Below are 12,993 nucleotides of genomic sequence, written 5' to 3' on the forward strand. Positions count from 1 at the left end.
AATTAGTCTCAAATGCACTAAGCCCTTTGCATTTTATGTATAGAGTTCTGGAAAGCTACTGCAATATCCAGTAGTATACTGCACCTACAAGTATTCTGGCCACCCATGCAGTAAGGTAGTGCTACTCAAACTGATGCTCGGATGGTGCCAGTCCATGGAGAGTTTCCAGGAAGGAAGGAAAGAAAGAAAGAAAGAAAGAACTGTAATAAATGTGCACAAATATGATGTTGATCCCTGGCACATGGGGGGGAGGGAATCCCATGCTAGTCACTCACATCAATATAGCTCAAGCAGTAGCATCACTAGGTGGGTGCAGGGAGTGCATATCTAAGGATCCCATACCATTACCCATGCTTGCTTGTGGGTTCTGGGAGCTATACTCCAAAACGGTAACAATTCCAGGATTTGGGAGAAAAGGGACAATATATAGAGATGTTTTCCTTCATAAAATATTCAAAGGGAAGATTCCTAAGGAGCTCCACAACTATAATTTAAATGCACGAATGGTGCCCAAAGGTACAGTGACATGATATATACCTCAGAGGCTATCATCCCGGTTGGCTAAATAGTAAATCAGTTTGTTTCCCTGAGTATATGCCCATTCTGAAATCTCATTAACATAAAGATGAGTAGACTGGGAATTACCATGCCTTCAGTTCAAATAACACATTTTGGGCATGAATTCACTAGCCAGCAATTACTGGTGATGCAGCATTCCACAGTATGAACATTTTACTTTCTGGAAATTCAAAAAGTTCTTGTGTGGTCACCATTTGTCAGTGAAGCGGGGAGTCCACTCTGGGTTTTAATCTGAATTGTAACCAAACAATCCAATGTGTCTAAGCTATTGCGGGGGGATATGTTTCAGGACTTTAGATGGATCCTTTAAAGTTTGTACTAAAACAAATAGATTCTCTACTATGCTGACATGGGAACCACTGGTTGCCACTGTTGGACAATCCTGGAAATTGCAATCTAAAAACAAAACCTTTCCAAGATGTACAGAATACACACATGTCTATAAGAAAAGGCATTTTGGGCAGAGAAAAATCTGGAAGTAGAGACACTACTGCTGACGCCAGTTCTACAATAAGACAGAGTAAGACAGTACACTCAGAATAAACTGTGAACCTCTCTCGCATGCCAGAAAACTATACTTTCCCAGGTCACCCCCTTCCAAATCAATATCTCTTATGTGCTTAATTACATTCTGCTTTGAAACATCTTGAAAAGCCCAAAGAATAGAACTGTGAGGTACAATCAAATATTAACCCACCTGCACCAAACCTTCAATCCTAACCACAAACTATGTTAAATATTATAAAAAAGGAGATGGTTTCCAATTTCGTGCACAAAAAAGTCACCAAAAAGATTCATCAAATGCAAGTCACCCCCCTTCAAAGATAAAAAAAATCCCTAAAATATGAAAGATGCAGAGCTGAAACCATCCAGAGGATTTCCTGAGTAAACCCAACTGAGATGAGCAGGAGCTGTACAAGGACATTGTTCTCAGGATGACCAAAGGAACCTCTTTCTATGCATTTTATAGCTTTGTTTATCAACCATAAATTAGCTAGATGGAGAGGAAGTGGATTAATTTAAATCTGGAGCAGTAGCAGTTCTCCTGCAGAATAACTTCTCAGAGCTACTGAGTAGCTGCATCCATGAGTTCTGTGGATACATATATATATATGCACACATATATTGAGTACTTTGTTTAATAAATGTCAGAGTGATTATTGGGGGGTTATAAATATGGGTTATGGTGGGTTACGAAAGGGGGAGGCCTGGGAAAGAGAAGAGGGTGTAGATTCCTTGATTTTAATGTGTGTCAAAGTGTCAGTGATAAATTAGATAAAAGCAAGTTAAAACAGCAAGCTGGGGCTGGGGGTTGGTGGAGGGGAGGAAAGCTTCAAACTCCTTAATCTAGGATCTGTTGTGGAGGGGAGTGGTGGCAACCTGGAAGGGGGTTGAAGGATTAGCCCTCCTTAAAAGTCTTCATTTATTATGTTTACATATAGTCAGCAGAGAAGAATGAACAACCATTTCAGGCTGGGCAGGACGAGGGTGGAGGGATGGGGGGGTCTTCCCTTTTGCCATCCTCTTTAACTCTTTGGTTTATCAATCTCAGGAGTGCCTGAAAGGAAGGGCCTTTCTCATGGAAAAGTTATTTTCTTTTCTTGGAGATAAGGGGGAGCAGGGGAATGAAAAAAAACAGTAACAGGCTCAAAAACTTCTAACACAACAATCAGCTTGGAATTTTAACTCCAGGCTGCCAAGGTGGTGCTGTGAAGATCTTTGTGCCATTAACATCTGCATGTTAATAGCTCAATGGATCCAGTTTTGGCAAATTGCAGGGGGCTTACTTTAAATGAGGCCACATGGAAATAAAGAGGGGGGGACTCCCATCAGGACCTAAACATTTTGCCTCCCCCCACCAGTAAGTAAATGGCCCTGAAGCAAATCTGCAACAGCAAAGAGACAAAAATAAATCTCTTTGCAAAAGTATCCTTTGAAGAGGAACCCTTGAGAAATTGGGGATGCATTGTTACCAGCCATTCTTTTTCACGCTTTTTCTTTTTGTCAGTCTTTATATTTTTCCAGCTCTCTTCTTTTTCAATTTAAACTTTTACCCTTAAAAATAAATGTTTGCAGCTTCTTAGTCTCAAAGGTGCTAGAAGATCCCTTTGCATGCAGTCAAGTCATCACCTTAAACCAGAACAAGTTTCGATTTGAGTGTAAACTGTAGAGTCTTATGGATCAATCAATACATGTATTATGGCAAAATATTTTGTAGCAATCATAATAATTTTTTAGTTTTTCCAAGCCCCATAAGACTCCTTGTGCAACAACAAATTACACTGGCTGTGCATCTAGAGTCTGAGTGTAACATGTAACAAAAGAAACATTTAGACCTCAAATGTCTAAATGAAATTAAAATCAGAAATAAATAAATCACCAACATTAAAAGGTTCATGCAGGCATGCACATACACCTACAAACATAAAGAAAAGCAAAGGCATAAACAAACCTGACCAGATACTGCTCTTGAGAAAACCCCTGTGTATGTGCCCACCTTTGAATCCCTTCTTGATTTATAGCAACCCCATAGATTTCTTAAGGTTTTCTTTGGCAAGGAATCCTCAGAGGTGGTTTTGCCACTTCCCTCCTCCAAAATGTAGCCTATAGCACTTAGGATTCGTCGACAGTCTCCCAAATACTAACCAAGGCTGACCTTGCTTAGCTTCCAAGATCAGAGGTGAACTGGTACCTTTTGGGGTATTTAGATGGGCTCTGAGAAACCCTACTGCTACCAAATATAAACAGAAACAAGAATTGGTGCCATTGAATTAAACAGGCCAGAGGAAGACTGGCTGAGTGGGTAAGGGAAATCATTACAACAGGCAGGGTCCCAACATGGCTGAAGGAAGCTGTGGTAAGACCTCTTCTGAAAAAAATCTTCCCTAGATCCTCTTATATTAGACAGTGATAGGCCAGTCTCCAACCTTCCATTTTTGGGCAAGGTACTGGAGCATGTGGTGGCTTCTCAATTCCCAGGTTTCCTGGATGAAACAGGTTATCTAGATCCATGTTAGTATGGTTTCAGGCCTGGTTATGGGACAGAACCACTTTGGTCACCTTGATGGATGATCTGCACAGGGAACTGGAAAGGGGGAGTATGTCCATGTTGGTTCTTCTGGACCTCTCAGTGGTTTTTGATACCATTGAGCATAGTATAATTCTGAGTTGCCTCTCTGTGATGGAGCATGGAGGTACTATTCTATAGTGGCTCAGTTCTTTCTTGGATGGGAACTCTCAGAAGGTGGTGCTGGGGATTCCTGTTCAGCTCCTTGACTATTGGCCTATGGAGTCCCTCAGGGTGCAGTCATATCCCCTCAGCTACTTAACATCTACATGAAACTGCTGGGAGAGGCTGTCCAGAGTTTTGGAGTAAGATGCTGATGATACCCAGCTCTAACACTCCTGTCCACCTAATTCCAAGAAAGCTGTTCCTGTCCTAAACTGGTATCTGGCAGCTGTAATGGACTGGATGAAAGCAAACAAATTGAAGCTTAATCCTCTTGGTCAGTCAAATGACAGATCTGAGACTAGGGATTCATCCTCTGTTAGATGGTGATATTCTCCCCGCTGAAAACTCAAGTTTGTAGTTTGTGGGTACTTCTGGATTCATCTCTGAGCCTGGAGGCCCAGGTTTTAGCAGTGACCAGGAGTGCATTTGCACAGCTAAAGCTAGTGCGCCAACTGTGCCCATTCCTGGAGAAGTCAGAGCTGGCCACTGTTGTACATGCCTTGGTTACATTCCATTTGGATTACTGTAATGTGCTCTATGTGGGGCTGTTTAATTGGGTTTTACATTTTATATTTAGACATTTTAATACTGTTGTACTGTTTTTAAATTGTATTATTTTTAAATTTGCTGTTTGCCGCCTTGAGTCCCTATACTGGGAGAAAGCTGGAATATAAGTAAACAACAACAACAAAAACAACAACAATGTGCTGATAAGCAGCTATATTAAATTAATAACAAATCATGACAATTTACTAGCACAATATGCATGTTTCTCTAAAGCAGGCTGTCTCCACAGAGTTCAGTAAGACTCACAAGGAAGTGGGCACAGATGTGTGCAGCCACAGAATTAAATTTTCCTGTACATACCAAAGTTAGCTAAAATGAGGTAACCAAAGAATATTGCAACCTGATAATCATACCACAGAGGGTTTTTTTTTAAACTGCTCATAAATGTCTTAATATTTTCTATAGAAGGAACAGATACTGCTTGCCTTTTATAGAAAACATTCCATTTGAAAGGAAATCCCAGTGCTTTCCCACCCCCCTTTCCAGGATGACATCTGCCTTTCCTTTAGTTTTTCTTTCCTTCTCTTTTATTACCATTACATCACAAGACTTTCAAGTAACTAATACAATGGTCTCACTTGGATTAGGGAGATGACTGGTGGCCTGTCCACTTCTTCTCCTAGCCTCCACATTACAGGAACCTGCCCCAATAAAAAACCATCTCCAGAAGGTTTCCCAGAAGGTCCTCCAGAGTCAGTTTTAGGGTACAGAGGAAGAGGCACCAAGGAGCAGAGATTTCCTTCTCAGAGTTCCCATATATTCCATTATTCCACCAGTGGAAATCTACTATTCGATCATGGCTTTTAAGATGAGACTATAAATAACTGTCACAGAGGAAGACTAGGTTAGTAGAGCTTTAACAGACATGCTCAAAATGTGTTTGATCCTATGCTGATCATCTGTCGTGGTGGTGTTGTTTCGAGCTGGGATTTGAACCCTGGTCTCCAGAGTCATAGTCCAATGCTCAAACCACTGGCTCTATCTAGAAAGGTTCTAATTAAGAAGCAGCTTTACAGTGCAATTTATGAGCATCCACTAAGGAATAAGTTCCACTCAGTGCAATAGGGCTTACTCCCAGTGAGTTGGATACAGGATTGGAGACTACATTTGCTTCTATGTGACGTTCGCACAATATATTTTGTTTCCTCAGGGAAAAGATAAGATGGTACCACTCTTCCATTCCACATACAGAAACCAATCAGACTGGCTGCTGAATCTGACATCAATATGGAGAATGGATCAGAAACCCTCCTTCCCCTGAGGTTAATAGGATGTCATAGAAAGTGATGGGTCAGAACATGGAAATGTGACTTTTTGAGATTAAAATTCCCTAAATCCTCTAGATAGCATACTGAACAATCTGGATGGTGAATTCTGGGAGTTGTAGTCCAAACAATCACTTTTTAAACCTCTGCAAGGGGCAGATATAGACTGATGGCACACTACAGAAATAAAGCAGTTTGATATCTTCTGTGGCTCAATGCTATGGGATTCTGGGATTTGTGGTGTCCCACCAAACCAGAGCTCTCTGACAGTGAATGCTAAATAGCTCACAAATATCCCAGAATTTCATAGCATTGAATGACGACAGTTAAAATGGTGTTGAGCTGCTTTATTTCTGCAGTGTAGACAGACAGCTGCAGACAGAAAGCAGCCATCAACACTTTGCTGCTTCTTCCATCCTCCCAGGATCCTGTCCTTCAGGCAGCTGACTCCCTCAACCTAATGGTAAGGCCAGCATCACTTCTGAAAAAAAGACATATTCTGTTTATGGTATTTTCCTTCATAGAAGGAATCTTATAGTAAGCCTATTTGGCAGCAGATTTTGTCTACTCCAAGAATTCAGAAATTAGTCTTTTAAAATCCTATTTGGAATTGGAGCCCTTCCCTCAACGCACATACTCTACCAGTGAACTACAACCCTTTCCTATACACTGCAATTTTCCCTTTAAATGAGGGTGAGCAGAAAGATTATTGCAAAGAAAACTGAACTCAGTACAGAATGTAAAGGTATCTTTCAGCATCTTTGAGACTAATAAAAAGAAAGAATTTGGTAGCCTACTTGCTCAGATGAATGCTTAACGTACATCTAAACATACATCTGAGGAAGTAGGCTCAAGTCTACAAAAGCTCATGCTACCAACTTCTTAGTTAGTGTGCTACAAGTTCTCTTTGCACACTGGTTTTCCAGAGTAACACAGCTGTATCTTTGAACTCAGTACACTTTGATCTGCTACAATAAGTCATTTTATATTATCCAGCAAGGGTAAACATGCTCAGGATCAATTGCCACACACTAGTTATGTTTTAACTACTAAGATCTCCCTTGGATCCTCCCTTGTCTTTGTAAATTCCAAACATACAAGTCAACGTAGTATGGGGAGAAAAAAGATGTTGGACTAAAATTGGCCTACTTTTAAGTATGTTTAAGTACTGTAGTTTCATGCCTGAGTGAGGATTTGAACATGGGAACTAGGAGCAAGTGAAGGGTAAGGAGAGAAGGGAAAGAGAAACTGGGGGTGTAGTTTCAAACAATGAGGCCAAAAGGCCTTTAAATGCAAGAGGTGAGCCTCATGCATTTCTCACTGAGACTGCCAATGATCTTACAGAGAACAGAGAAGTCCATTCAACACAGTAGTCCTCACTGCATATTCATTGCATCAGTATCTATGTATGTTTCTAGCTATGCTGTGCCAATTTAACATCTGTCAGTAGAAAGAAACACAGGGTTGTGATTAAGTCCAAATGGAACAATAATATTTGCTAATGTATTCTGGGAAAGCAGTTTCATCCTGGGATCTCCTCTTTGATGTCTTCTTGTTGAAATATGGTCATTTTACGGTCAGCAGCAGGGCATCTTGGAAGAAACTAAAAAAGTCCACATTGAGCAATATGTTTATTAGGACCAGCCTAATTTTAATTAGTTAATTAATTAATTAATTAATTAAATTGTAATCCATTATTTAAATTACTATACACATACATTAAATAAATTTATTTAATTAATTATTTAAATTATGCAATTAATTTAATTATTTACAATAAAGACATTTAATAATTTAATTTAATTCAATTTAATTTAGACTGGCCCTCTGTGCTAACTTTTCATAGGTAAGTGAAGACCTCTTTTGTTTCGGCAAGCTTTTGAAGGCTGATTTCTGGGGGCATGGAGAACCTTTCAGAATGTGCTGTACTGTTTGATATTTTCTTTTTAATGGTCTTGCTTGTAACTGCTTTTAATACTATTGTTAGTTTAATTGTATTTTTAATTTCTGTATGATATGTATTTAAAGCTATACCAGCTTTAAACTTTGTAAGCCACCTTGAGAGGCAGTATACAAATGAAAAAGAAGAAGAAAATTAAACAAATAATTCAAATGGCATAAGTAAGCAATCTTTCAAGTTCTCTTGAACTCTTCAATAAGTTGGGAAGTATAAATGTACTCAACAGCTGTAGGCTTTGCTTGTTTTTAATCATAAACCATTACCTACAGAAACTGCAACTGAATATTTTGAACTATTGAAATAACTATTTTGAACGCAAATTCCCTTGAAAATAGTGAAAGATGCTTCCATCCTGTTTGGGAAGCAAAGGAATTGACAGAGCATTTTCTCACTCTCTCTGGGGTTGTCTATACTGATGAAAAAAGCCAAACTCACCCTGAAAATGGTGCTGGCAATCACATATTTTGGCTACTTCCCAGGAGATACTGCAGTTTTTGGCTCCACACTAAGCCAAGTCAGGGGAGGAAAACCCCCCGGTGTTTTTGGGAAACCTTGGAGTGTCCTCCAGTTCCTTTGGTGTGTAGACATCTGGATCAGGTCTAATTTGGCTTCATCTGTTGTCCACACACCAAGAGCCATACCTTCTTCCTTCCCTGTACTGAATAGCACAGGGAAAGGGGATGGCCTGATTTCAGAACTGCCACCACTGCTGGTTCTACACAGGCAGGAGATCTGTATAAAGCTTGCCCCATGTGCCATCACTTCTGCTGAGGTCAGAACAGGACACCTGTACGATAAATGAGGAGGGAGTAGAGTGATGGAGTGCCCCATTCTGACCTTAGCAGAAGCAACAACATTCTGGGCAAACTCTCACAAGGAGCTGCTTGGCTGGCACGGCTGCAGTGCTGGTAGTGGTGGCAGCGATACCAAGGGGGATGAGCTAGCAAGGCCAATGCAGTATGCTGGCCCATTTGCACAATGACACAATGTCACACTCGGTGTGTGTGATCACCAGTGTGGTCAATCCAGGGCCAGTCTGGGGCATAATGCTTCAGACTGGCTCTGGATTAAGTGGCCAGTGTAGACATGTTGTCCCCCCTCTCTCTGTGTTTGTTTGTTTGTTTTCTGCCATCTCTACCTTAGCCCAGTATCCTCAGAGGTGGTGGACTCTGTTCAACTTTTGTCTGTGAGATTTTGTGGGATGGAGTTTTTATCCTTTCCCTCAGGCAGGAAAATATCTTAGTCTGGCCCCATTTTCAATATACAATTCCCCATCTGGGAAAGCAGTCATTTCCATCTTTCCTTCACTGGTTAAGGGAAAGCAAACATTCTTATTAAGTCATATGATGGAAAATAGAAGTCACTGTTTCCTCTTTTCATTTTTCATGTTTCTCTCATATTATCTTCTCTAGTCTTTGTTGAACAGAATATATTGTGAATGACTTCTCTCCAACAATGCCAGGCTTATTATTGATTCGTTGTCATTGTTGTGTTGTTGTCATTTCCGACTTATGGCAACCCTAAAGTGAACCTATAATGGGATTTTCTTCACAAGTTTTGTTCAGAGGAGGTTTGCCATTGCCTTCCCTTGAGGCCGAGACCATGCGGTTGATCCTTCTGGGTTTTAATTTCCATTCATTGTTTTGTTATTTCTCATGATTTTATTAGTTAGCTTTCTGTGGAAAGCATTTTTTCCCCAGGGCTGGCCCTACCATTAAGGAGAGTGAGGCAACCATTTCAAGAGGCAGATGCTGTGAGGTTGCAATGGCAGTCCTCTGGTTGTTTCTCCTGAGCTCTTGGGGCAGTCCTCTAACTTGGAAGAAAGCTGTGAGTACCACACAGTTGTTCTGCATATGGATGGGAAGAATATTCTTCTTCTTCTTCTTCTTCTTCTTCTTCTTCTTCTTCATACTTGTTAGTTATCACAGACTTGATGACTCAATCTGTCAAGGAAAAGAAGGTTAGCTGTAAACCTCATAATACTTTGCTAGAGAAAATTTATTTGTGCAATACTACACCGCCTTTCCTGCTGAGAAAATATGTTTTGGGGCAGAAAACATTATTTTAAACAAACGTGACCAATTACTTGGCAAAAATACATGCAGGAAGACTACATGTAACTGGGTAAATGTTATGCAGTTCACACAACTTTATGCAATTTGTTTAGGTATACTGAATCCAGCAAATAAAAAGATATGTGTGGTTTTCCTGTGTGTGTTTTCTGCACAAAACACATTGGACCTCCTAAATATTACCCCATATAAGCCAGTGGCAGTACATGACCATACGTGCATTCATGCAGGCATGTGCACATGACCATCCATTGACTAATATGGGCTTGAGCTCGTACATTTTTTCCCATCTGCAGGGGGAGTATGGAGCCAAACCCTCCGCACTGTATTTTTCTACAGGTAACAGTGATTTTTGTGCAAAATGTATGTTCCAAAAACACAATCTTCTTTCTTTCTTTCTTTCTTTCTTTCTTTCTTTCTTTCTTGGTATTACTGATGAACATATGTTTGCCATTGTTGAAGGAATTGCAGTCCAACAGTAGAAAAGTAGAGGAACTGGAATCTACACTGTAGAAACGATGCAGTTCGATACCACTTTTAAGTACTGCAGCTCCATCCTATGAAATCCTGGGATTTGTAGTTGGACAAGGTCTTTCACCTTCTCTGCCAAAGAGTCCTGGTGCCTTACAAAACTCCACATTCTAGGATTCTGTAGGATGGCACCACAGCCATTAAAGTGGCATCAAACGGCATTATTTGTGCAGTGCAGACTTTTTGGGTTTGTTTTGTTTTTTATTATTTTTATTTTTGTGTGCATTTTTGTATTGTGTGTCACCATTGGATGTATGCCTTCCATTTCTTTTTTATATTTGATGATTGTGTATAATAAACTATGTATTTGTGTTTTGTTTTTTTTAAAAATTGGTTTCAAACTAGATTATTTCCAAAACACAATCTTCTGTGCAAATGAATTTTCACCAACAAAAGTCCCAGAGTGCAAGTTGTGCTCAAAAGCTGTGGAGAAAGGTTTGTATTCTTTCAAAATGGTGAGAAAACCGATGAACATAGTCATTTTTGCATTCAGAAACAATTTACATCCTTTGTTTTACATTCCCTAAATGTGCCTGTTGTTCTTGAGGCACAGAACAGCACTATTTCTATTGCTAGAACTGAAAGAAGGAACAACTACCTGTCCATTTTTCTTCTGTACAGGGGATTGCGAAGAGGTACCATATTACTCTCTACCAGCAAAATATCTTTGGTCAGCCATGATACTTGTTTTTAAATTATCAATCGGTCTCTTCTTATTCTTATTAGCTTGGTAAAGTCCAACATGGTGTACAACAGATGTTTAAAACCAGTTTGGGGGTGGTGGCAGAGAGATAGGAGAGGAGCAAACACATAGTGAAAACAATCAAAGACACAGCAGAGATTATAGGAGGCAGTTTAAAATACTAGGTTCTTATCAGGGACATTTGGGAAGCAGAAGATTCAGGAAACAGAAATATTTGATTAAGGGTAATCAATGCTTCCCCCTTTCCCCCATTATCATATTTCTCTTTTCATTTTGTTCAGTCCCATTGCCCCCCCCTCCATTTTCAATTCAATCTGTCCTGGAAGTAAAGGACCCCCTCCATTCTCTCATTCATCTAGCCCAGGGGTAGGCAACCGTTTTGAGCCGGGGGCCGGGTTGCTGTCCCTCAGACAACTGGGGGGCCGAAGCAAAAAAATAATAATAATAAAATATATTTTTTAAAAAATTAAATAAATAAATAAACCGGGACAAATGTAGGACAACATTTTCAAATGGTGGACACTTTTTTTTAAAAAGTGGAGGACACGCAAAAAAATTTGCTGATATTTTAAAAAAATGTTAATATAAATGCATGTTTCTGAGGCGTCTATAGACAATTGCCCCTCTTGCCCCTGCGTGTGAGAGGCCAAAGTCCCCGGCGGCAATCGGCGGCAGGACCGGGCTGGGGCCAGTCCCAAGGTCTCGCCGGGCCGCATCCGGCCTGTGGGCCGCAGGTTGCCTACCCCTGATTTAGCCTTTAGTGTGAGAACAAACATGCCTGATGTAATTTAGGAAGTTTTTTGGCATTGTTTTCCTTTGCTATATCCTTTACATGCATGCCGCTAAGTTTTACCCTAGACTTATCCATGGGTCATATTAAAATCCCTAATTTTTGACCCCAAACCTGCCTTTGATTTATACATGAAGTCCACGTACAGTCAAGTATATACGATATTTTATTAGGTACTATGAACAAAGTACATAGTACCTAAACATGGCTAAGAAAATCCCACAAATATCTTTCACTGAAAATCCAAGTGCTGTAACAACAAATCAAATTGCTAACTATTTCATTAACAGAGCTCTGAAAAATTACTCTTTTGAGAGGGAAATTCTGAGAGTTGTGGTCCAAAAAGTATGTTTTTAGTCATAACCCCTCAAAACAGTTTTCCAGTGTGACCACTGTACTCATGGTAGAGTTGGCATCTAAAACACAGCTCAATACTGTATATCTCTACACAGAGGTAAGTTCCATTGCATATTCTCAGAGGCCTTAATATCCTAAAGATGCCAGATCTTGGTTGATCTTGGAAACTAAGCAGGGGAAGCCCTAGTTAGGGCTTGCATAGGAGACTGCCAATAAATACCAGGTACTGTAGGCTATATTTCAGAGGAAGGAACTGGCAAAATAACCTCTGAGGATTCCTTGCCTAAGAAATCCCTATGAAATTTATGGGATCACTATAAGTCAACAGCAACTTGAAGGCATACACACACACACACACACACACACACAAAGAAATTATATGAAATACTATAAAACTGTTCACTGTTGTTGTGTGCCTTCAAGTTGTTTCTGACTTATGGCCACTGGAGGCCGCCAACAAATAACAAATAACAAATAACAGGTACTGGAGGCAATATTCCAGAGGAAAGAACTGGCAAAACCACCTGAGTATTCCTTCCCTAAGAAAACCCTGTGAAATTAATGGCTTGCCATAAGTCGACAGGTAACTTGAAGGCAAACACATACACATTTCCATGTAAGTGCAACTGTGCCCTCCATCTGATGCTTCACAGCAAATGGTACACTGGCATATTTCCCCTGATGGAGAAAGCCATTGATGAGCTATCCTCCGTAAATGTATATGCATCCCTCTTTTAAACCTATTCAGCAGATCAGCAACCATAATTACATTTCATGGCTGCGAATTCTACAGTTGAACTATGTGTTATATGAAGAAGTTGTTCCTTTCATCTGCCTGAAGCTTCCACCATCAGCATCAGTGGATGCGGTGGGGGAGAAAGAGAGAAGCTTCATTCTACTTTTTCCATACCATGCATAGTTTTATACAACTCTGTCT

At 40.1% G+C, this 12,993-nt stretch overlaps 1 long non-coding RNA gene across 2 annotated transcripts in view; it reads left to right on the forward strand.

Moving 5' to 3' along the window:
• Positions 1-7,560, forward strand: part of LOC121932403 — a 10,029-nt gene extending 2,469 nt beyond the window's left edge. The window contains exon 3 of one of the 2 annotated variants that reach the window (XR_006104345.1): positions 7,490-7,560. This is a non-coding gene — a long non-coding RNA (uncharacterized LOC121932403). Of the gene's footprint in view, positions 1-5,528; positions 5,640-7,489 lie in introns of those variants that run through there. The other variant, XR_006104346.1, reaches the window with a different exon arrangement.
• The last annotated feature ends 5,433 nt before the right edge of the window (positions 7,561-12,993 follow it).

Source organism: Sceloporus undulatus, chromosome 6 (genome assembly GCF_019175285.1).
Source record: "Sceloporus undulatus isolate JIND9_A2432 ecotype Alabama chromosome 6, SceUnd_v1.1, whole genome shotgun sequence".
Taxonomy (NCBI): Eukaryota; Metazoa; Chordata; class Lepidosauria; order Squamata; family Phrynosomatidae; genus Sceloporus; species Sceloporus undulatus.